Source organism: Schistocerca cancellata, chromosome 1 (genome assembly GCF_023864275.1).
Source record: "Schistocerca cancellata isolate TAMUIC-IGC-003103 chromosome 1, iqSchCanc2.1, whole genome shotgun sequence".
Classification (NCBI taxonomy): domain Eukaryota; kingdom Metazoa; phylum Arthropoda; class Insecta; order Orthoptera; family Acrididae; genus Schistocerca; species Schistocerca cancellata.
The window spans coordinates 549,460,319-549,484,358 of record NC_064626.1 but is presented as its reverse complement, the minus strand read 5'-3'; the positions used below and the strand labels follow the sequence as shown (position 1 = coordinate 549,484,358).

At 38.0% G+C, this 24,040-nt stretch overlaps 1 protein-coding gene across 1 annotated transcript in view; it reads left to right on the top strand.

Annotated features, from left to right (window-relative positions):
* Positions 1–674: 674 nt before the first annotated feature.
* Positions 675–24,040, top strand: part of LOC126180190 (cingulin-like) — a 469,194-nt gene continuing 445,828 nt past the window's right edge. Inside the window, exon 1 of the mRNA XM_049924674.1 lies at positions 675–710. The gene's annotated coding sequence lies outside the window, so the exon portion shown is untranslated. The remainder of the gene's footprint in view (positions 711–24,040) is intronic.

The window sequence follows — 24,040 nt, the reverse complement described above, 5'->3', positions numbered from 1 at the left end:
TCATCTTAGATTTAAAAATCTAGTCACTTGCCGTGCTTCATTTCAGACTGTATCATTATTAGGCATAAGAATAATACGAATATAAACATGACACGATAGGTATATTCTTCCGCGTTTGCTGTTGTCTCACTCTAGTTTCGTAGTTTATTAGGCAGACAGGATTTAAATGAGATAGCAGCAAACACAAAAGAATACATGGCAAAATGTTTATATTCGTATTATTCTTATGGTGAAGAGAATACTGTATGTGATTCAAATTTCATCAGGTTCCTATTAGCAACTATCTCTTCTCACAGATAGGAAAAAATTCAGAACATAGAGTTGACCATATTGACAAACATCCCAAACTGTCTTGCCAGTCAGATTTTCATAGTACACTGAAATTGTGCTACATTCGAAGATGAACAATACGGAATTTGTATTTACTTCGTTGGATAATGTATGAAAATGCAGTGGTCGAAACTCACGGCGGAGAAAAAAGCTCGTCTTCCACTTTTTTTTTTTTTAATTTATTTACTGACGCAGAGGTTTTGGTGCCAGTATTTATCTTTGTGCCTACAAAGCATGCTTGTGTCGCGCTACATATATTCGACGGCAGAAGTTAGTTGTGGCGGCACGTTCCAACATTTTTCACTCGATTCTAAGCCGCAGGCGGTTTTTTGGATTACGAAAACCGGAAAAAAAGTGCGGCTTAGATTCGAGTAAATACGGTATTTGGAACAGAATACCAGGCTTAGCAGAAGGGAAATGTTGGTGCTGGGTTCTTGATACTAATTATTGTGTTATGATCTTAAAACTTCAAATAATGGATTTTGTAGTGAATAGACCTTTTAAGGCTCACTTGCAACAGCTTTACATTGAGTGATCTCTTCAAGGAGACTATGCCATCATAACTGGTGCAGGAGGAGGAGGAGGGGGGGGGGGGTCGAGGGTAGGGAAGGGCAGGGACTGTTGAAGAAATACTCAATATCAATGTTGGGCCAGAGGATCCTTCTTGCCTGTAGCACAATCTGAAGTGAATATGTTATGAAAAGATTCAGAAACTGCTGCATATTCAGTGTCATAGATGGCTCAGAGGATGGCATAATATGGAAGGAGTGGAGGGAAGGAAGAAATGGCAGTAGACTTACAAATGAAGTGATGGTACCAGTGTTGTTGTTGTTGATGATGATGATGATGATGATGATGATGATGATGATGGCAATAATGATGGTGATGTAAATAGTGATACCCAGACTAGTGTTTTAGATATAATCAGAAAAGGTTGTGAAGATAAAATTCTTAGAAACAATTTCTTTTTGTTTATATTTTTGCCCTTGTCTTACTGAAATGTACACCATAAATAAATGACAAAAGTTTAGAGCAGATGTAATATTAACTCTCTTTAATCAGATCTTAAGGCACTTTATATCAATATAGTTGTTTTTGATTTTGATTACTTGGAGTATATCGAAAATAAAAATTTGTCAAGAAGCCTCTTCAAAAAAGGATGGTTGTCTTATGTTCATGGTTGTCTTATAATCTGGTAAATATGCCACTTTCTTCAAAAGAAGTCATCAAATTGTTCAAATTAATGCAAAAATATTTGTGTTTTAAGATGGTGAAATGCAGGTTTAGGATGTGTAGCTTCAGGCTGGAAGGTATAAGATTAAATAGATGGATTAGTGGAATAGTGTTCGAATAATAATAACAATTATTATGATTATACCTAAGCAGGAGTTAACCAACAACAATGAAACAGATCAGGAATACATGCCAAAATCACAAGCAAAAGGCTAAAGGATAGGGGGAATAGATCTGTGCCCTGAACAAGTAACTCTGCATGAAAATGGAGATGGAAAAGCGAGATTGTAATGCTGTAACAGGAAGGAATAAAAGTCAGAGTTATGGGAGAATATAGAGCCAGTAGTTGTAGCAAGAGAGGAGAAAGACTCCTCAAATTGTGCAATAAATTTCAGCTAGTAATAGTTCATAAATGACAAGAGGAAGAGGCGTACTTGGAAAAGGCCTGGCGACATGGGAAGATTCCAGCTAGATTACATCATGGTGAGATAGAGATTCTGAAATTAGATATTGGGTTTTAACGGGTATTCAGGAGCAGATATAGACTCAGATGACAATTTAGTGAAGATGAGGAGTAGGCTGCAGTTTAAGAAAATTACTAGGAAGAATCAGTGTTTAAAGTAATTAGATACTGAAACATTGCTGAATTATAAATTTAATGTTCTCTGAGGCTGTAGATACTGTGATAATGAATGATTCAGTAGGCAGTTTAGCTGAAGAGGAATGGATATCTGTAAACCGGGCCATTACAGAAGTTGGGCAGGCAAATATAGGTACAATAAAGGTAACTGCGAATAGACTGTGGGTAACAAAAAATAATTCAGTCAGAGAGAGAAACTTTCCCCAAGCTGCAACATAGTCGCAGATATAAACAGTGATCCAGGTACTCTCAAATGTATTTCATTCCAATCTTTGATCACAATATAACGTCCTTCGATGATAGCTGGTTTCAGTCAGTTATTACCATCTTCAGATCTACAATATAAAAATTATACAACTAGTGGGCAGTCTGTCTTTCAAAACAATACAGTATTTCCTATAATCATATACTCTGATCAAAACTGGGAATGCACAGATAAAATAAGGTAAAGTGTACCTGTTCTACACCATCTCCTAATTTGATAAAGCCATAATGGCATTATCAAAACATACAAACACACTCAGCAAAGCATCGTCACGTAGAACTGAAATATGGTGTAAAATAGGGTACATCATCCACACAGTTCTTTTGAAAATGGCATTACTGTACAAAACATTCTGAAGTGCATTAGCTACCAGAAATATGTTTGCCTCTATGCTTCATAGATGTTGCTATTGTAGGTTTAGATGTATTCTTCATTTATGTAAGAACCATAATATTATTAAAATACGATAGATAAAATACAATAGCAGACTTTTAAATTTTGATAATTACTATAGAAACCAACTACGATAAAATAAAAGATGAATACAGTAACGTATAAAATTATTTAAAGGAAATGTATAAAGATAATAGGTTTTTACACTTTTTTGGTGAACCTGTGGTCAAAAATAAAATATATGTAATGCACTGCCTATAGCAACCTATAAATTACCTATGAAAGATAAAATGTCTATATGACAAAATAACTGTATGGAACAAAAGACAGATCATCATCAGCACCTTATGTTGGCTCAGCTGCCAGGATGTTATTTAGGTGCATAGCGATCATAAGAACTTAACCACTAGAGGGCTTTTCGTACATCGTGATACGTCTCCCACAGAAAAGATTTATACAACATATTAACAGTCAATAAATAAGATTCAGAGTCTGGCCATACAATACACGAACAGATAGGATATAATCAGTTGCAGGATTAGAGCAACGATTGTACGGAAGTAAGGCAAATGCATACTGTTCTAGACATAAATCAGCAACAAGGCTAGATATAAATAAGCGAGGCATTAAGTGGTTATCACATAAAGCAAAGTAGGCATTGGGTTCTCTTGTGGGCTTACGCTTTCTGTCCCTGTAAATCTGCAACTCCTTAACAAATCGAGAACATGACTCTTTTCTGCCTTGTGCAGAATACACATACAACTCTCAATATTCCCTATAGTGTGGCCAGTTTCTGCCAGATGCATTCAAAATGCAGTTTTGTTATGTGTCTGCAAATGCTTCTTGAATCTTACTTTAAAAGAATGGACAGTTTGACCAATATAAAATTTGTCACAACTGCTACAAACGATCTTGTAAACCACAGAACCATCAAATTTATCAGAATTATTACAAAAATTATGTTTTACACAGAGTTTCCAGTGTTGTTAACTTGGAAACCACATCTAACCTTAGATTTCCTAAAACACTTTCCTATTTGTTGGGACCTTTTTCCGTAAAATTTCAATTGAATAGTTTTCAGTTTTTCTTTACTACCTCTTTTTTTCTAGGTAATTATGAATCTGCCTACTATTTATTTTCTGTCTTTTTATCTTATTGTATGGGTGCATAACTTCATTTGCAGAAAATCCATTGGCTACTACAATTTGCTTTAAGATACTAAGTTCTTGGCATATTTCATTGTCAGCCAATGGTAATTGAAAGAGTCGGTGGATCACTGAGGTGAAGAAGGCCCTCTAACAGTAGCAAGATGTCATCGACATAATGTTCATAACATATAGTCTTGTCTTTTAGTTGTGGAAACTTAACGAAGAACTTACATTGATAAAAATGTCTGCTTATGTACCAGCCAAACTGTTACCCATCCCAAGACCATGTTTTTGTTGATATATTCTGTCATTGAAGGTAAAAAAGTTATATAAGTCAACACAAATTCTAGAAGTTTTATTAATTCGTGTATTCGGCAGTACTAATTTAGCAGATCTGTATCATTTCTTTTATTGGGACACTAATGTCGTGGTTTTTTACATCTAGGGAAGTTAGTGTCACACTATTTGGAAAATGTATATCCTTAATCGAATTAGCAAGATGAGATCTGTTTTTCACCCTAAAATTGGTAGTGAACATGTACACTGCTTTAAGCTTGTTGTTAAGAAACTTATTTAGTTTACAACATGGTGATGGCAATTTGTTAACAATTGTACGGACTGGGTTTCCCTTCTTATGTATCTTAACCTGCGATCTAAGTTGGGGGATTTTAGGATTAATCATTTTTAGTGATTTTTTTTCATAATCGTTAAGTAGAAGTTGGGAGCTGTCTATCTATTTCCATAGATCTAACTGGAACTTCTGTGTTGGGTCTTTGTAAACTTCATTATCTCATTTTCAGAAAATAATTCCTCAGTTTTCTTATTGTAGTCTTCTTCATATATAAGGACCACTGTATTACCCTTATCTGCGTGAATGACTATTGCCTTCTCTTTTTCTAGCTTTGTATTAAGATTTTTTCAGATAAGACTCTCGTGATTGACAGCAGTAGAAGAGTTACACTGACTGGATAAAGCCTTACTAACTTTTAATGGCTGTGTCCACAACATTTAGTTCACATGCCATTTTATTTTAACTATGACTCTTGTAATTGTTTGGTTATTAGCATTAGGAGTGACATTATGTTGTAAACATTTATTCAGCAAAGTATTTTCATCCTCATTCAATTCGATATTTGTCAAGTTAGCTATGTTATCATAAAAGTGATGTTGTCCAGCGCCACCATTACTTATTACAACATTAACCTTCTAATGTTTTAGCAGTTGCCTAACTTTTTAATATGCCTTTTTTCTATTCTTTCAACATGAATCCTTACTCTGTTAGAAATTTATTGCCAAACAAATTGAAATGGAGTCCTAGACAGATTGTTACTCTATTGCAAATGTAAATTGAAAGCTCCTTTAAATAACAAGTCTTTATGCTTATACAGTTCATGTAATTGGAACATAATCCAGTTCATCTCACTTTTGGTTTTAATTGACAAGGTGATGGCTGACTGCTGTTTAATTTTCACTTTTGCATACTTTTGGTGTGACACCTGCTGCAAGACACTGCTTCTTAAATTTAATATTCATTACCTCAGTACTGATTTTCTGCTTCAGTTTACAGAGCCTTTTGACACTGTCGTAAGCCAGATGTGGCAATAGCTTCACAAACTGTAACATAGTCATGAATACAAACTGTGATCCAGGTACTGGCAAATGTTTTTTATTCTAGTCTTTGATCACAATATAAAATCCTTTGATGATGACTGGTTTCAGTCAGTAATGACCATCTTCAGATCTGCAATATAAAAAATGCACAACTAGTGGGCAGTCTATCTTTCAAAACAATATAGAATTTCCTGTCACGATATCCTCTGATACAAACTGGGAATGTACAAATAAAATAAGGTGAAGTGTACCTGTTCTGTACCTTCAATGGAAAAATATATCAACAAAAAGATGGTCTTGGGATGGGTAACAGTTTGGCTTGTACATTAGCAGACTTTTTACTAACGATTCAGAATGTAAGTTATTTGCTAAGTTTCCACAACTAAAAGACAAGACTATTTGTTATAAACGTCATGTTGATGACATCTTGCTACTGATACGCCAAGAACTTAGTATCTTAAAGCAGATTGCAGTAGCTATGAATTTTTTGCAAATGATATTATGTGCCCATGCAACAGAATAAAAAGACAGAAAATAAATAGTAGGCAGACTCATAATCACCCAGATAAAAGAAACAGTAAAGAAAAACTGAAAACTATTCCAATGAAATTTTACGGAAAAAGGTCCCAACAAATAGAAAAATGTTTTAGGATATCTAAGGTTAGATGTGGTTTCCAAGTTAACAACCTCTGAAACTCTGTGTGAAACATAATTTGAGTAATAATTCTGATAAATTTGGTGGTTCTGGAGTTTATAAGATTGTTTGTAGCAGTTGTGACAAATTTGTATTGGCCAAACTGGCCATTCTTTTAAATTAAGATTCAAGGAGCATTTGCAGGCACATAACAAAACTGCATTGGGAATGTATCAGGCAGAAACCAGCCAAACTACAGGAAATATTGACAGTTGTATGCATATTCTGCACAAGGCAGAAAAGGGTCATGCTCTTGATTTGTTAAGGAGTTGCAGATTTATAGGGCCAAAAAGCATGAGCCCACAAGGGTACTCAATGGAGAGATGAATTTTGTACCCAACGCCTACTTTGCTTTATTTGATAACATATGACAATAACCAATTAATGCCTCGCTTATTTATATCTAGCCTTGTTGCTGATTTATGTCGAACACAGTATGCATTTGCCTTACTTCCATACAATCGTCGCTCTCATTCTGTAACTGATTATATCCTATATATTCATGGATTGTATGGCCAGACTATACAATCTCATTTATTGACTGTTAACATGTTGTATAAACCTTTTCTGTGGAAGACGTCTCACGATTTACAGAAAGCCCTCTAGTGGTTAAGTTCTTACGATTGGTACGTGCCTAGGTATCATCCTGGCTGCTGAGCCAACAGAAGGCACTGATCAATGATGGTTATTTTATCGTATAGACATTTTATCTTTCATAGGTAATTTATAGGTTGCTATAGGCAGTGCATTACGTATATTTTATTTTGAACTTAAGTTCACCAAAAAAGTGTCAAAACCTATTATCTTTATACATTTACTTTAAATAATTTTATATGTTACTGTATTCATCTTTTATTTTATCACAGTTGGTTTCTATAGTAACTATCAAAATTTAAAAGTTTGGTATTGTATTTTACATTCTGTATTTTCATCATATACTGGTTCTTATGGTATATGAAGAACTCATCTAAGCTCACAGTAGCGACATCTATGAAGCATAGAGGCAAACTTATTTCTGGTAGCTACTGCACTTCAGTATGTGTTGTACAGTAATGCCAGTTGGAAAATGACTGTGTGGATGATGTGGCCTATTTTGCAGCATATTTTAGTTCTATGTGGTAATGCTTTTCTGAGTGTGTTTATATGTTTTGATGATGCCATTATGACTTTATTACATTAGGACATGGTGTAGAACAGGTACACTTTACCTTATTGTATCTGTACATTCCCAGTTTGTATCAGAGTATATCATGGTAAGAAATACTGTATTGTTTTGAAAGATAGCCTGCCCACTAGTTGTATATTTTTTATATTGTAGATCTGAAGATGTTCATTACTGACTGCAACTGATTATCAATGAAAGACTTTATATTGTGATCAAAGACTGGAATAAAAAACATTTGAAAAATTTTCCCGATAAGAAAGGTAAACAACAGAATAATCGACTTACAGAAGAAATCGTTGTTAAATGCAGGGAAGCTAAGTGAAATGTCTGCAGGAAAAATATGATGGCATTGAAAAGAAAATGTTCATCAGGACAGATTCAGCATATCTAGCAAAGTGAAAAACACCTTTTGGTTAAATTAAATGCAAAAGGATCGCTTTAAGCATGTAAGAAATGTTCCGCTGTTAAACATAGAGTAGAGAACAGATGCAAGGATGGCAGGTGGCAGAGGGTTGAGGCCTGGTAGCAGGCTGGTAAAGGCTCAGAGAGAAGCAGCTGTCAAAATTAATACTTTATTTTTCACTTGTACATCAACACTGCATCAGTGCAGGATAGTGACCATGCCCCCACTCCATGGGAAAAGGTCCAGTGGCTGGTGAATCCCCCCCCCCCCCCCCCCCCCCCCCAATAATTTAAGAAAAGTGTTAGTTATATTATGCTTTGTAAAAATCACAAAATTACGTTGGAATTTTTTATTTTTCTTGTTTGACGATAGTTACGTTTTAAAATACATTCAGCAATGAGTTAAAACATATGATAATTATGGTAGTAATCAGGTTAACTGAAAACAAGTGGTGTGAATCGTGATAGCTTTTAGTAAACAGAGGTGAAACAAATTTGGAAAAATCAACGAAGTTTTTCAAAAATGCCCTAGACATTGAGTGACTGCACTTACACTTGAATATGTTAGCCGATATCACTAATAAAAAACAACTGGTCTTAAAACACATGGGTGATGTGGGAAAGTACATTACACAAGAGCCTGCAGTTGGAGAAATGTTATATGAAGTAGTGAAATTCATTAAGCTTCTCCAAGTTGTTCCAATCACGACAGCAACAGCAGAACAGTCATTTAGCACCCTTAGATGCCTGAAGTCATATCTCCGATCAACAATGGGACAGAAGCAATTGAACAACTTGGCTGTTCTTCATGCCCACAAAGATGTTTTGGATGAATTGGATATCCAACCAGTCATCAACAACTTCATATTCAGTAATCCAGTCATATGGTTGACATTTGCACCTTTCTAAAGTCACTGTAGTCCTAATAATGGCATTCAGAGCAATATTAAAAATCCTTTTAAAATTGAGAATTAAATACATGCATAATGTTAAATTTTCAGTTTTGAAATATTAGTACTAGTTTAGTAGTGTGTTACCATATTACTATAGCACTGTATTAGTTATTTTCAAATACTTAAATATTTTCAGGGTGTTAGACCCAATTAAAACTGGTTATTTACATACTTTTTGACAGAAAGTATTAGACATACTGTATTAACTTTATTGACTGTGTTAAAGCATTAACTTTTAGATACTGTTTTTATTTAATAAACCCTGAGCATTATTCAAAGTAAGCTTAAATTAGATATTTCACTTATGAATCAAAGTGCTATTATGGTGCAATAGCAATATTTTATGTTTTATTGTTTTAATGGTAGTTTAGGATTTATTTAAATATAATTTCAGTCTTTTCAGAGATATATATTCACTGCTCTGTAATAGTTTATAAGCATGATTATTACTGTAAATTAAATTAGTTTTTTACAAAAATACCGTGCATCTTTGTTTTGTTTCTTTTTTCAAAGCCATAAAAATGTGTCAGGCTTGTCAAGTTTCCCAGAGTGTCGAGTTATGGAGAGTCCAACTTTCGGGGTTCTAATGTTGTTGATCATATGACTAAAATGCTTAAAAACTTTAAAACTCACTATTTTTCATCTAAATTTTAGAAAATTTCCCAGGGCAAGACCCCCAGTATGCCCCCCCCCCCCCCCCGCCCCCCCAATATTTTTTATAAGTCGGTGTCCCTGCACATGGCCCTGTTGTGTGAGCTATGCTGAAAACACCAGGCGTCAGTGGTGTTTGAAGATGGATGGAAATCTTGCTGCGGTAGTCAACTCTGTGATGGATGACACTGCATTTGGAGCGACTCTGGTGTGCAGTGCAGAGGCACACCCATTGTAGTCGTGGCAATCTGCTGCCATGTATGAGATGCAACCCTGAGCAGAAGTCTGACGTGCTCCTGAAATGATAGTGGCACTACACTAGTCCCCTCCATGGGAAGATCTGGCACCTGATGGGCCCACTTAATACTTACAGCTTATCACATGTACAGCACAACTTTCCAAGATAAGTGTCTGGAGCCCAACCCACAAGGTGCAGAGAGCACATTTAACTGACGAACCTTATTTGCTAGATTTCTTCTTGTGCTACTGAGTTGGTTATTACTATGCCACTTAATAGTCCATTCATTCCTTTATAACACACATCACATTGTGCCATTTTACTTCTACATCCTGCCAGTCATGTGCTCATGGCGATTCTCTTTGCAGACGTTCATGGCTTGTTCTGTGGCATCATATCTTCTTAAACTCCAGGAAATACATTTCTCATCAACATTCACACCAAAATATTCCAGATTCACTAATTTTCATGCTCTATGGATCCACCCTACCAGAATCTGTACTACTGGTGAATAGATTGAGCGACATTTCTCCACTTCAGACGGATAGAAGCTATGCACAGCAGAGTTAGAGTCATTATGGCGCTAGACATTATGATGCTCAGTGTCGTGATCACTTGTCATTGCCTCTTCCTAAATTGCTTGACATGCTGCATGAACTGGTCTGCTTAAATCTGTCTTTCCTGCACTTAGTTCAGGGGATGGATTAGGTTCAGTTTCAATGTATAATTCAGGAATGTTAGATTCCACTTCTGGAGTACTTCTAGTGGTTGATCTGCTCAGTATAGCTGTGGCTGTGTCATGTTCAGCCGGGTAATTCTTGTAACCATGGCTGGTTGATGGATGCTGTTCCCTTAATCAACACCAACTCTTCCTCAGCTCCATCTGCCTTGCTTCCATGAGCCTTCTATGTTGCTTGCCACTATTACCTTATCATACACGGAATAAATCCAAAGTAACCACACTTGTTAGAAATAAGGTTAACGTTACACAGTGTCCCTTTGACAATCTTGTCCTCCTGTTCCGCCATGAATAGCTGCACTGCGCATGTGGCCAGACTAGTTTGAATCACCTGGGCCACACACTGTAATCTTCTCTTCCTGACAATGCTGCAGTTCCTCTTCTGTCAACTACATGTCTGTTGTTCTTTTCAGAGATCTGCAACACACTGCCTGTCCTCACTTATACAAACTTTCCTATATCTACCCATTTCACTAGAGAGTGGTGAATTGTGTAACATCTGAATCTTATGTGCTTCCCCACTGCTGGAAATCTAACCAATATGTGTAACCATACCTGGTCAATCCTTACCTCTGCTGATGTTGTATAGTAATAAAAAGATAAAGTAACTATGCTTCCTGGGCACAGCTATCAATCTCAGCTACAACGGTAATTCCCCCTGCAGTTTCTGCAACCCCAACAAGTATTGCTCTTGTGCTACAACGACAGGTCTCAGGTGCTCATGCAATGTATGATGAACAGTTTCCTGCAAGATCACCACTACCACTCGTGTGTCCTATATGCTGTCTGCTAATGACTTAGTGACTCTTACATCCTACACATCTACCTGTATTTGCATGATTCCCAGATCCTTTGCTAGTCAGCTTTCATAGCATGCGTGTACTGTTCAACACTCCACTCTCCAAGCTTGCTACTATCATGGTACATTATTCCACCACCGACTTGCTATCCTCTGTCATTGCTCTACCATCCCATTCAGTTCTCTGAAGTTGCTGGGATCTGGTGTTCCAAATAGAGTCTTCAAAATTTTCTCCCAGCGTCTATCCAACTCTCCTCCCATTGACAAAGTGAAAGTGACACTGCCTCCATTGCTTGCTGCATCTGTTACTGCAATTGTTCATACAATTTATGCAATTTCACATTTCCCAAAAGCTTCCCTGTGCACACCCCTGCTCTTGGTTCCCCATAAAAGCCCAGAAAACACATTTTCCAGCCTTGTCACTTCATTCTGAAATTTCCATGTATTAATCACTAAACTCAATGTCCATCGACGTCTGGTAACCATCAAATCCTCTTGTATGGCAAAAAGAACTCTTGCTGATTCTGCAGTGTACCTCTCTGCTCCAGCACAGATTCAGCACTGTCACAACTAGCATCCTTTCCATCCTGAAGCTTGGTGTACAGCAACCTGAGGACAGGGACTGTCATCACCCTTGTTCCCTCATTAGAAGGCTGCTGCTATTGGTGGGCATTCACATACAAAGAAAATCAAAATAACCCTAACTCTAACACAAAAACTTGTTCCTATACTCTCAATATATTACATCCCAACTCCACACACATAATACCCTAAAAAATCATCAGTAAACACAATAAAAATACTCTGTCACTACCATGACCTTAATGCATACGGTACATCCCGTACCAGTCAATCCATATTCTCACATTTATCCCTCTGCTTCTTCTTCTTTATGTCCTTCTCAGGCTCTGTTTGTACTACCCCAGGGACTGACTCTAAAGCAACTTGGAATGGTTGCAGGCATCCAACATGCACTATGGTTTACCTTGTCAGCAACTGTAGCCTATCGTTGACTGGTGACACAGTTTCAACCACTTGGTAAGGTCTTTGGTACCTTGTGATGAATTTCTTAGTCTTACCCTTTGGCATGTGAAGGCTGGATAACATTAACTACTGTCCTACTCTAGTGTTAAGCTCCCCATGTGTTTCACAGCTTGCTACTGTCGCTTCAGTGCTTTTGTGTTCTCTCCAGTCTCATAAAATCATGAACTGACTCTCTGTCCTTACCTCTTAATCATATCAAACATATAATCAAATCATATCTTAACCATATCATATCAAATATAATATACAATCATATCAAATGCCAAAGACATTTTTGTGCCATGCACTGCCTTGTATAGAGACAATCCTGTATGAGTGTGGACCTTTGAATTGTTCCCAGCCATGTCAAATGAAAGATGTGTCTCCCAGTCATTGTGGTGTGAGATCACAAATTAGCTTCATATACTTACGATTATGTGATGCACACATTCTGTTCTGCCATTTGATTGTGGGCAGCCCGAACTAGTTCTCAGTTTCTGCACACATAACAAGCAACATAAGTTCTTTATCAAATTGACATAAGATTTCTCCCTTGATCTATAATAATCATCTCCAGCACACCAAATTAAGCACCCAACTGTTTGTCATTGCCTGTGTGACTTTGCTGGTTCAGCATAGCTGTTCTCTCCACATATCAAGGAAAACGATCTATTGTTGTCAACACAAAATTGTTCCCTGCCAGAGTCTTGTTGAATGGTCCTAACACATCTACCTCAATCATTTTGAATGTTTTTGAAACTTCTGGCAGTCTCTGTAATGATATTCATTTATGACTCAAGTCCTCACGCTGCACACAATTTCTCACATAGTTATTCACATCTCCATTCCCTCTCTTCTGCCAGTATCTCACAGCCATCCCTCACGTTTTTGCCTTCACACTTCGTGACCAACAACACATGATCATGCACGTTCCTCAGGATTTTTTCTTCAACGTAGCCAGCACTACTGTTCGTGACCCTAACCTAGTTACCTTATGCAACAGACTATCACACCTGCTGAACTGCAGTAGCATTTTGTATAGCTTACAGTCACTATCAGCTTCCTGTGTTGCTTGCTGTTCAGTAAGGCCTTGACCTAGTACTTGTACTATTACTACTTCTCTTCTCAAAGCACTAAATTTTTATGGTTCCTCTTTGGATTGTGCGTCACTTTGTAGTCAAACTCACTAAGTCTTAACACCCATCTTGTTTGTCTGCTGAACAACTCTTTCAACTTTAATAACTATTTCAGAGTGACATGGTCTTTCACTACTTCAATTTTTTCCCTGTAAAGGTAACTTTCAAAATTTGTGTCTCCATACATGAGGCTAAACATTTCCTCCTCTATGGTCGAATAGTTATTTTCTGCTGTGTTAAGCTGTCTTGATGCGTAAGCCACAGGATGTACCTCACCACTGACCTCCTGATTCAGAGCACACCCCAAAGCATGGTTAGATGGGTCACATGATAATATAAACTCCTTCTGAAAATCTGTAAAAATTGAAACTGGACTTGATTTTAAAACTTTTTTCAACTCTTCAAATGTGGCCTGACACTTCTCCGACCACATAAATTCTGCACCTTTTTTCAACAGCTGGGTGAGTGGTCACACTATATCAGTGAACCCCTAACAAATATCCTACAGTAGTTTGAGAGTCCCAAAAACGATGGAAATCTTGTACAGCCTGTATCAGTCTTGGATCTGTTCCGACCCCACCCTTTCTAATTACATGCCCTAAATAACTTCACTCCTCCAAAGTAAAACGACACTTTTCATAGTTAATATCAGGTGTGCAGTGCACAACCTCTTAGATACCTCTCTCAGGTATTGCCTATGTTCGTCCATGTCTTCCAAGAATACAGTTATATCTTCCAGGTAGACTAGACATTGGTAATGCTCAGTACTCTGTCCAACAATGGTTGAAGCATTGTGGCAACATTCCTCAAGCTGAATGGCATCCTCCAATACTGAAAAGGCCCCAGGGTATCAAAAATGCTGTCTGCACTCAGTCCTCCAGAACCACCTCCAACTGCTGGTATCTGCTTCTTAAATCCATGGTAGAGAGATACTGGTACTTCGTCTGTCGCTGGCTTACTATCAAGTTGATGGTAATCACAGCTGAACTTGAACTTGTAATTTTTAAAACTGTCCATGGACTTCTTAGGCACAATCACAATTCCTATCCCTCACGGACTATCGCTATCTTCTGTTATCCAATCATCCAACTGCTGATTGGCCAGCTCCTCCAGAATCAGTTGTAAATATCAAGGTATCCAACACAGTTTCTGGTACACAAGTGTTTCATTTCTTGTCAAAATTTTTTGCCGCGTGATGGGCATCACTAGTGATGGAACCTGAGGAAAAAAAAGATCTTTAAACTCCAACAGAAACTCCTCCATTGCATTCTCTGTGATGTCCTTAGATCCTCCATCTCTTTACATTTGCAGTCTTAGATGCAGCTTGTGGCTGCCAGTGGTGTACACTATCTGTGTACCAATCATCCTTCTCTGAAACATCCAAAATTGCTACTAATATCCCCTTTGTCAGCTTCACTTCTTCAGTACCAAAATTATATAGGTTCGTAGGAACTAACTTCCCACAATCTGTTTTCTATATGCGTGCAATACTCCTTTTTACGAAACAGTTCACTGAATCCAATACACCGTTCCCTTCCATCAGCTCAGTTAAAGACAACATGCCGATAGGTAAGTTTGGCTCCACACTTACCCAAAGCAACTTTCCAGTGCCACCTGGAACATTGTTATTTGAATCAAATCTTAGTGTATTTGTACATGATTTTTCGGATTTCCCAGTCTGACAGAAGCACCTTATGGTAGGTCTACACTGGTGACAACTTACCCTAGCTGGAATGTTTTCCCACTAAGTTCAATTTTGGCATTATGTTGATGGTAAAAGTGTAGCCCCAAGATAATGCTGTAACCATCACTTACCTTATGCAATACCTCTACACACTGCTTAAGCCGAAAGGCCTTCACTTGAAAACTTATCGCCACTGATCCCAGTGGGCTTACATCATTAATGCCCACCCCATGCAACCTATAGCATGGAGGATTCCATCGTCTCTGCCCCATTGGGCCTCAACTGGTTACTGACACATGCATCCCTGTGTTCAAAAAAAAGTTATACTTCTTGCCTGTACAAGACCTACTATTGCACAATCCACATCACATACATACTCACTGCATCTAAGTGTAATGGGGAGGTCTTTCAGTGGGCTTTGGGTTCCCTCTTGCATTTAATGGCTGCTCATTTCCTCCCTATCCAATTCTTGCTACCATTACCAAAACATTGCTGCTGATACACCCTGTATGTCCACACCTGTAACATATTATGTTTGGGGAGAACACTGCATGCCTACCATGTACCATTGTCAACATGTCAGTTTCATCACATTCTATTACTAATCTAACAGAAAATGGAGATCCTTAGGGGCACCTGTGCACACCCTTCTTGACATATCCAGTGGTCAGCCTTATATGAAAGAATCGAGCACTCTTTGCTTGGCTTACTGCAGCAAAATTTTATTTCCTTCATAGTTTTCCCCCAGATTATATGTATGTACATTCACCTTCCTTATTCTATTGGCAAAATCCTCTATGGTTGATTCATGCCTCTTCGTAACTGTACTCAGTCGCTCCCAAAAGAACTTTGCACTGTTCAGCTCCTTGTACATCTGCAGAAGTTCCTGCTTCAACTGCTTGAACATCTCTGCATTCTTCCACGCCTCTGTACATCTCACAAAGGTTTTCATCTCTTCTACTAGATGTAATTTTGTCACCCTTAACAACTGATTATCGGATAAATCACCTATATCTGCTGACATCATCAGGCCCTCCACAAATGATACCACATCCTCAGATGACCTTCTGGAAAAGGGAATGATTAGACTAGCGGCTTTTGGGCTTACCTCTATGTCATTTGCTCATTCTTAACTGCAATTTGCTCCCACAACTCCTAGTTATCTGCCAACAACTGTGCTACCTTTGCCATCAACAAATGCTCTGCCTATTGCTCTGAAATGCCCCACATCTCTGATATTTTCCATTGCAACACCCTTTCTCCTCATTCACACAAAATATATACAGAAATAATTTACAGATCAACAAATTAAACTTTATACCTTATCATGTCTTGCAACATGAATACAATGGTGACACATAAAACAAACTATAGACACTGATTCACCTGCCGGTGCAGAATGGCCAATCAGGTTTCATGCCATACATCTAACATGCTCCAAGTACTGCTCTTTACAGTTACCCCATAATTCAGACACTTCCAATAGTACATCTGGCCTAAACAAAGTAATCATGAAGTTATAGTGACCCTCCCTCCTAGGCCCCATGTCTATCATATACACCAAAAGCAACCAACTCACCCCACTGTGTTGACACTGCAGGCTGTGGACCAGACATCATGCTGCACAGATGATACACCATGTGCTGCCCAGTGGAGGTGATGCCACCACTTCCAGTGCCTACTTTAGCTAACCCAAGAGGTGTAGGGTTGGCTATGATGTTAGGATGGCAGGTGGAGGAAGGTTGAGGTGAGGTGGCAGGCTGGTGAAGGCCAGAGAGAAATGGCTATCAAAATTTGTACATTATTTTCCACTTATACATCAGGACTGCATCTATGTGGAATAGCGACCATGCCCCCAATACACAGAAGAAAATCAGTGGCCTGCAAGATGTCAGTTAGTGGCCTAGGCAGCTGGCTGCAAAATATGCACACCAAGCTTTGCTGATGCTCAGTGCTTGGCATGGATCCGTGTTGTGTGAGTCATGGTACAAACACCAGGTATCTAAAGCATGTGAAGACAGGTGGAAATATTGCTGTGGTAGCCAACTCTGTGGTAGACAAAGTTCTGCATCCAGGGGGCCGCTAGTGTTTAGTACGGAGGTACACCCACCACAATGGTGGGTGTTGGCTTCTGTGCATGGGATGTGACCCACTGCCCCACTGGGTAAGAGTTCAGCTATGGCTGGAATATTCTCAGAAGACCCGCTGCCCTGTGGAACTAAATTTAGAGGAAAGACGTAGTGAAGGATACTGGTACTGTGATGGAGACTCAAACTCCATTTATTCTCACTATTAGTGCCTGAAATTGTAGCAGGATTACAGTACTATCAGACTTTTGAAAGAATATCATCCGTACAATCCTGAAAACAGCAAGTGCTGATAAATATGAGAACTATTGATTGCATAATTGGCTTGACAATTTGCTGAGAATAAGAGTATACATAGCAGAAAAGAAAACTGAGGATGTTTTAGATGATGATGAGTTTGCAATTAGGAAAGGTATAGGCACAAAGAAGGCAGTACTAATGTGATTGATAATGGAGACAACTATCAGAAAAATCAAGATACTTTCATATCAAAAACTGAGGATGTTTTAGATGATGGTGAGTTTGCAATTAGGAAAGGTATAGGCACAAAGAAGGCAGTACTAATGTGATTGATAATGGAGACAACTATCAGAAAAATCAAGATACTTTCATATCATTAGTCAACCTAGAAAAAGTGTTTGACAGTGTGAAATAGTGCAAAATGTTTTAAATTTCCAGAAAACGTGTATCAGCTGTAGGTAAAGAGATGTAATATATAATATCTACAAACACCAAGAGGGAACAGTGAGTGGAAGACCAAGAAAGAATTGCTCAGTTTAAAAAGGGCACAAAAGAGGGAAGAGTCTTTCTTCCATACTGCTCAATATGTAGCTCAAAGTGGCAATGACAGCAATAAGAGAAGTTTCAGCTGTCACATTAAAGGTCATGTTAAATGGATATCAGTGATAAGATTGAAAGATGATATTGCTAACCTCTGTGAAAGTGTACAAGAATTACAGGGCCCATTGAATGGAGTGAACAGTCTAATGAACACAGAATAGGGAGTGAGAGTAAACCAAATTGCTGTGGAACAGCAGAAATAAGATCAGCAGTAAACTTAACATCAAAACTGTAAACCCCACAGTACATGAAGTGCAGGAATCCTGCCATCATGGAAGCAAAATAATGGCATGATGGATGTAGCAAGGATGATTTAAGAAGCACATTCCCCACTGACAGAATTTCCTAGTATCAAACTTAGGCCTTAATTTGAAGAAGAAATTTCTGAGAATACGATGTGGAGCTCAGAACTGTATGGAAGTAAATCATGGTCTGTAGGTAAACTTAAAAAGAAGAGATTTGGAGTGTTTGTGATGTAGTTTTCCTTAAGGATGTTGAAAATTATCTGGAGTGATGAAGTAAGAAATGAGGAGGCTCTCCACAGAATCAAAGAGGGAAGACGTATGTGTGAAGCAATAACTAGACGAAGGGCCAGGATAATTAAACATGTGTCAAGACGTCAGGGAGTAACTTCCATGGTGCTAGAGATAACTAGAGCTTGTAAACACTGTTCGGAAGAACAGAGATAGAAATATCTTCAACAAATTAATTGAGGACATTGGGCACACTTACACTACAGTCTTCACAATATAAAAATTTCTGCATTTCAGGTTCTGATGCACCTAATTCAAGAAATGTATCTCAACATACTTCACGTACAAAGCTTCCAACTGAGAGAGTGGCCAGGTCTTCATCACATGATGAACAAATGAACCACCAGCAATTTGTAAGTGATTTTAATATTATTTATATGTTCTTGAACATAAATGTGTTGGTCTTGTTCTTTAATTTTTAACACTTTGTTTTCAGAAAAAGTGTTAGTGTAACATTTATACAGGGTGATTTTGCTAAATGGTAACAAACTGCAGGAAATGATCCCAGAGAGGATAAGGAGCAGAAAAGATCATATGGACATATAGCCAGAAATTCATAATGTCTGTGTTACAGGATGTTTATTAAATCATCATGTTTCTACAGTGTGCAATGCAGTGCAAGACATATTCTGATGAAAGCAGTTGAATTAAAGATGTTCAAAGTGGTGCTCACAGGCTCTAAGCATGTGTGAACATAACACAGCAGCGACCAACACACACTTTCAAATGTGCCATCCTGAAATCGAATGACATCACAGGTGGCATGATTGTGATGTTCCAGTGTCTGCTTATCTAGGATGGGCTCCGTATGCATGACTTCTTTCAGGTGCATGCACACGTAGAAATCTAAAGAGATTCAGCAACTGGGCAAGCCATTTGACTGGACTACTTCATGCGATCCATCAATGGTAAACACTGCTGAACATAGGATTGTGGAAGTGAGCTGGAGTACAATCATGTAGCAGCCATATTACCCCTCATACCAAAAAAGGCAAGTTGTCCAGCAGAGTGAGCTGGATCACCTGCAAGAAGTGTAGATGTGCCTCACTTATGAGGCATTATAGAAGAATGACTGGTCCCATGAAGTAGTAGTTAATAATCCCCACCCACAAATTGTAGGTGAATCAGTGCTGATGTTCGATTGCTGCCATAACATTGGGATTATTATTAGCCCACAGTCAGGTTGTGTGAAGGTTGATGATACTGTCCCTTGTACAGATAGCCTTTATATGTGAATAGGATGGATGACAGAATTTCCAAACACTGTGGTGACCTGTGCGACAAACGAGTGACAAAATTGTCTCTGCAAAGGCTAGTCCATAGGTAATAAGGCCTATATGCATTGTAAGTGATATGGATGGTGCCAATTATCATGGAGAATGTTCTGTATCGTCACCTTGCTTACCCCATGCTGGTGGGCCGCATGTCTGGAGCTGACACCACGAACATATTCTGCAATTTTCAGCACCTGATCGTTCATGGTCCGCATTTGTACTAGTGTACCTGCCTTTTATGGTTACCTTTATCATAAGTGAGCCTGTCTCACATAAATGATAAAACACAGCTGCAAATAGTTTATAGTGCTTGTAGAATTCTTGGGTGTCTGGCCAGGTCACATCATAATTACTCCATGATAATTATCCTGTGAATGTTGCAGTTCTTCTTATTTCCTAGTTAGTTTATGTGTTCCATTGATCAATAGCACAGAAAAACCGTTATGATGTGGAACGTGTCAAATGCACAAGAAATGGATGCTTGCTAAGAAAATTGGAGAAGACTTCCTCCTCATGCAAGACAACTTTGTAGTTTTGTTTTCACCCATACATGTTTCAGCACATTTTGTGATGTCTTCAGTGGATTTATTTGTTTTATTTTCCTTCTGCAGAATTGTTGTTACATGTTAATTTTTAAAAGAACTTTTGATACAAAATATTTACATTTGTAAAATGAGTGATTATTGTCAAATATTTTGGATTGTATCATTGAGTTGAGTTATTCTGTAATGTTTATTTACAATGTGTCTAAAGTTTCTAGTACTCTTGGACATAAAGTGGATGTATGCATTTGTTTACATACCTCACATGAAGATATTGGTCTACAGCATCTTGTCTGCAAACATCAAAACTTTATTTTATTTTTCTATTTGTTATGCTTTTCCATCTGAGTATCAGTATGTAGCATGTTATTTAGCATGTTACGTACAGTTTTGATGTTTTGTTGTTTTTACTTTGTTTGTGTTGAGATACTTTTGCTTTTGTTCACACACATGCATTTTTCTATGTTTTGTTTTCCAAACACAGAGTTTTCACTGCCATTATGTGTTGTTGTGGCTGTGTAGTGTTAATTTATTTCATGGCATGTTTATTTAGAATGTGGCATGTGGATGTGAAGTGTTGTTGACTTTTGTGGTGTTTAGTTCATGTGTGTGTGTGTGTGTGTGTGTGTGTGTGTGTGTCCGTCCATCCAAGTCAAGGAGAAAGAGAGAGAGAGAGTGGTGGTGAGGAAGGGAGAGAAGGAGGGAGGAAGTTGTTGATAGGAATGTAGAGGGAGTAGTGTGCAGTGTGGGGAGAAGGGAATTTCATTTTAGAGGCTGCTCATATGTAGTTTTGAGGTGGTTGTTATTTATATAGTTCTTCTATTGTGGCAAAGAGTGATTTATTGCTCAGTGATTTTTGGATGTGATAGTTTTCGTCTATTGTTAATTTTTGTTAGACTGTTACTAGTTTTAAGGATTTAAGTCAAATTTCTATGTTCATTGGGTGGTGATTCTATGCTGTTAGGTGGTCTGCTAATGTCGAGTGTGAGCTATTGCTTTTCAGTGCTGTGACTTGTCCTGTATAACTCATTATAAAATTCCTGCATGATTCACCCACATGAACAGTTTAGCAACAGTTGCAAGTTAGTTGGTATATGGCAGATTGGCTGTATTTTTCAGTGTTGGTGGTATTTCTTCCAAGTCTGTTCTGTGTTGTATTGTCAGTTCTGAATGCTATGTTGATTCCTTATCTCTGTAGTATATTGCCCACCCTGTATGTGACTTTGTTGTTGTAAGTCATTATGTGCCATTTATTGCTTACTGTCTACTGATTTGTTGTGAGCTGTGTTGTGTCTGAGTGTGTATATGTTTCATGATTTTGTGTTGCCTATTTTTGTGTTTTATTCTTTACTGTATCTGCTGTCTTTGTACCATCCTTATTTTCCTATCCAATTTGTTTTATTGTGTTCATTTTTTCTGCATAATCATGATTGTTCATGGGTGATTTGCTCAGTCTGTGTAGTAAATATCTGAAGCTGTATTCTTTATGAGCTACAAGTGATTGGATTGGTTATGAATTATGGTGCTAGTGATTGTAGGATTCCTACAAATTTTAAACTCATGTTTGTTGTTTCTCTTGTGTAAAGTGAGATGGAAGAAATTGAGTTTGTGTTTAAGTGGTGAACTGTATCTGTGGGTGGATGATGTTTATATCTTTATGAAGTTCTTTTATGTGAGGCTGTGATTCATCTATTAGATAAATTATATTGTCTACATAACTGTGCCAATATTTTAGTTTGTACTGTTTTGGTTTTACTGTTTGATCAAAGATTTTATTTTATTTCTGATTGATGAAAATGTTAGCTAGGAGGCCACTGATTGGGGTATCCCATAGATAATCCTTCTTGTTGAGAGAATTTACTGTTGAATGTGAAGTAGTTTTTCTTTGTGATGACCTTGGATATGGATGATATTTCTTGTGTGTTTGATATGGATATGTTTACTTGTAGTTGGAGATTTCTGTGATGGTGATTGTTTCTCCTGTTAGTGTGTGTGTGTGTGTGTGTGTGTGTGTGTGTGTGTGTGTGTGTGTGTGTGTGTGCATGTAAATCATGTCACTGCTTCAGTGTCCTGCCTATACACATGTAAGAGCATATGGTGACATGAACTGCCACAAGTCTGTTGAATTGGAATGAAAATACACTGAAGATGCCTATTTACAGCTGAAATCTAGATTTGCAAGCATAATAAGAACTAATGGGACTGTGAGTGACTGCTGTGTGCCTCTCCTTCCTTACAGCCTATGGTTGCTGTGCACAGTGGTTCCTGATGGAATCAAAGTTGGTTGAATGAAATTAATGTTGCTGTGTTCGGTGCATTTTCAATCACTCTTTTTTTTTTTCTGTTAAGACACTTGAGTTCCGTAAACTTTTGTTTCCAATGTGTTTATATAGGGTCATTAGCACAGTGTATGTCAGTTTGGCTAAGTAGTATGTTGGTGCTTTGGTAACTTTCATCAGTGCACCTGGTTTGTGAATTTTAGGTAGTGATTTTAGAGTGGGGCCTTGCGATTTTTCTGTATCATTCTGTTAATCTGTATGTCTATGATAACTGTTTCTATGTTTTTCAGAGTTTCCTGTAATTTTCTTTGGTTTTGGCTTGTTGGATCACCTGTTAACTCTGTGAAGTTGTTGCTTCGGATGAGTTATAATGTTGTGTCAATGTATTCCTTTTCTTTTATTAGAACAGTCAAATTGCCCATGTCAGATTTTGTGATAACGGCATTTTCTTGCATTAGTTTCTTCTGTGGCTTTCTGCAGGTTTTTTGTCAGTTGCCATTGTGTTTTCTTTTGTTGTGGTTTTGTTCTCTTTGAGTATGTGTTTTATTTCCTTAGCGACTAGTTCTTTTTGTGGCGGCGTTCGTAGCGACAAACACTCCGCTGTAGAAACGGCTTACGAAGTCACCGCCACACTTTTAATAGCGGGCCGACCGGTCCGCTGGAACAGAGAACAGAAAGATGAAAACCCAAACACTCTGATTAAATAAAAGTCGGGACTTATCTTTATTAACGAAGATACTGAAACACAGTAGTGAACTCCGTGTCTACAGAAATCTGTCTAGTTCGAGTCGGAGCGGCTAGGTCAGCGTCGGCTGATGACAAACAACAACTCTGCTGTGATGAACACACACCTGACTAACAAGTACACAAATTGGTGGCGAGTATACAACTGAGCGGCGAATACAGAACTGTCCTAGTGCTCGTGACTCCAGCGCTTAAGAAGCCAGAAGCCAGTGGTGGCGTGCACAGACTTGCGGCGATTTCCTGTATTGCTGGCGCTGCTTATGCGGACGGCGTCCGGACTTTGATGCTGCCAACCTTTTGGCAGCGGGCTCGGTTGGCATTACTGGCTAGGATATAACAGTTCTCTTGTTAAGCTTGCATTGAATTTGGATGGTTCAATCTTTCTTGTTGCTTTATGATGTGTTCAGTTTCTATTATGATATTTTCTGTTGGTCTGTGTGACACCATTGTGTTTATGTTATGTAAGGGACCCTTTTCAAGCAGGCTGATTTCTAGTTCAGATTAATTTATGTCTATTAGACTAATCACCCTTGTTTGAAAGGTGTATTTGTTGATTTGATGTTGTGATTGATAGATATCTGTGTGATTTACCATTTTGGTTCTTTTCTTATATGGGCTGTTTTCTTTCATTATGATA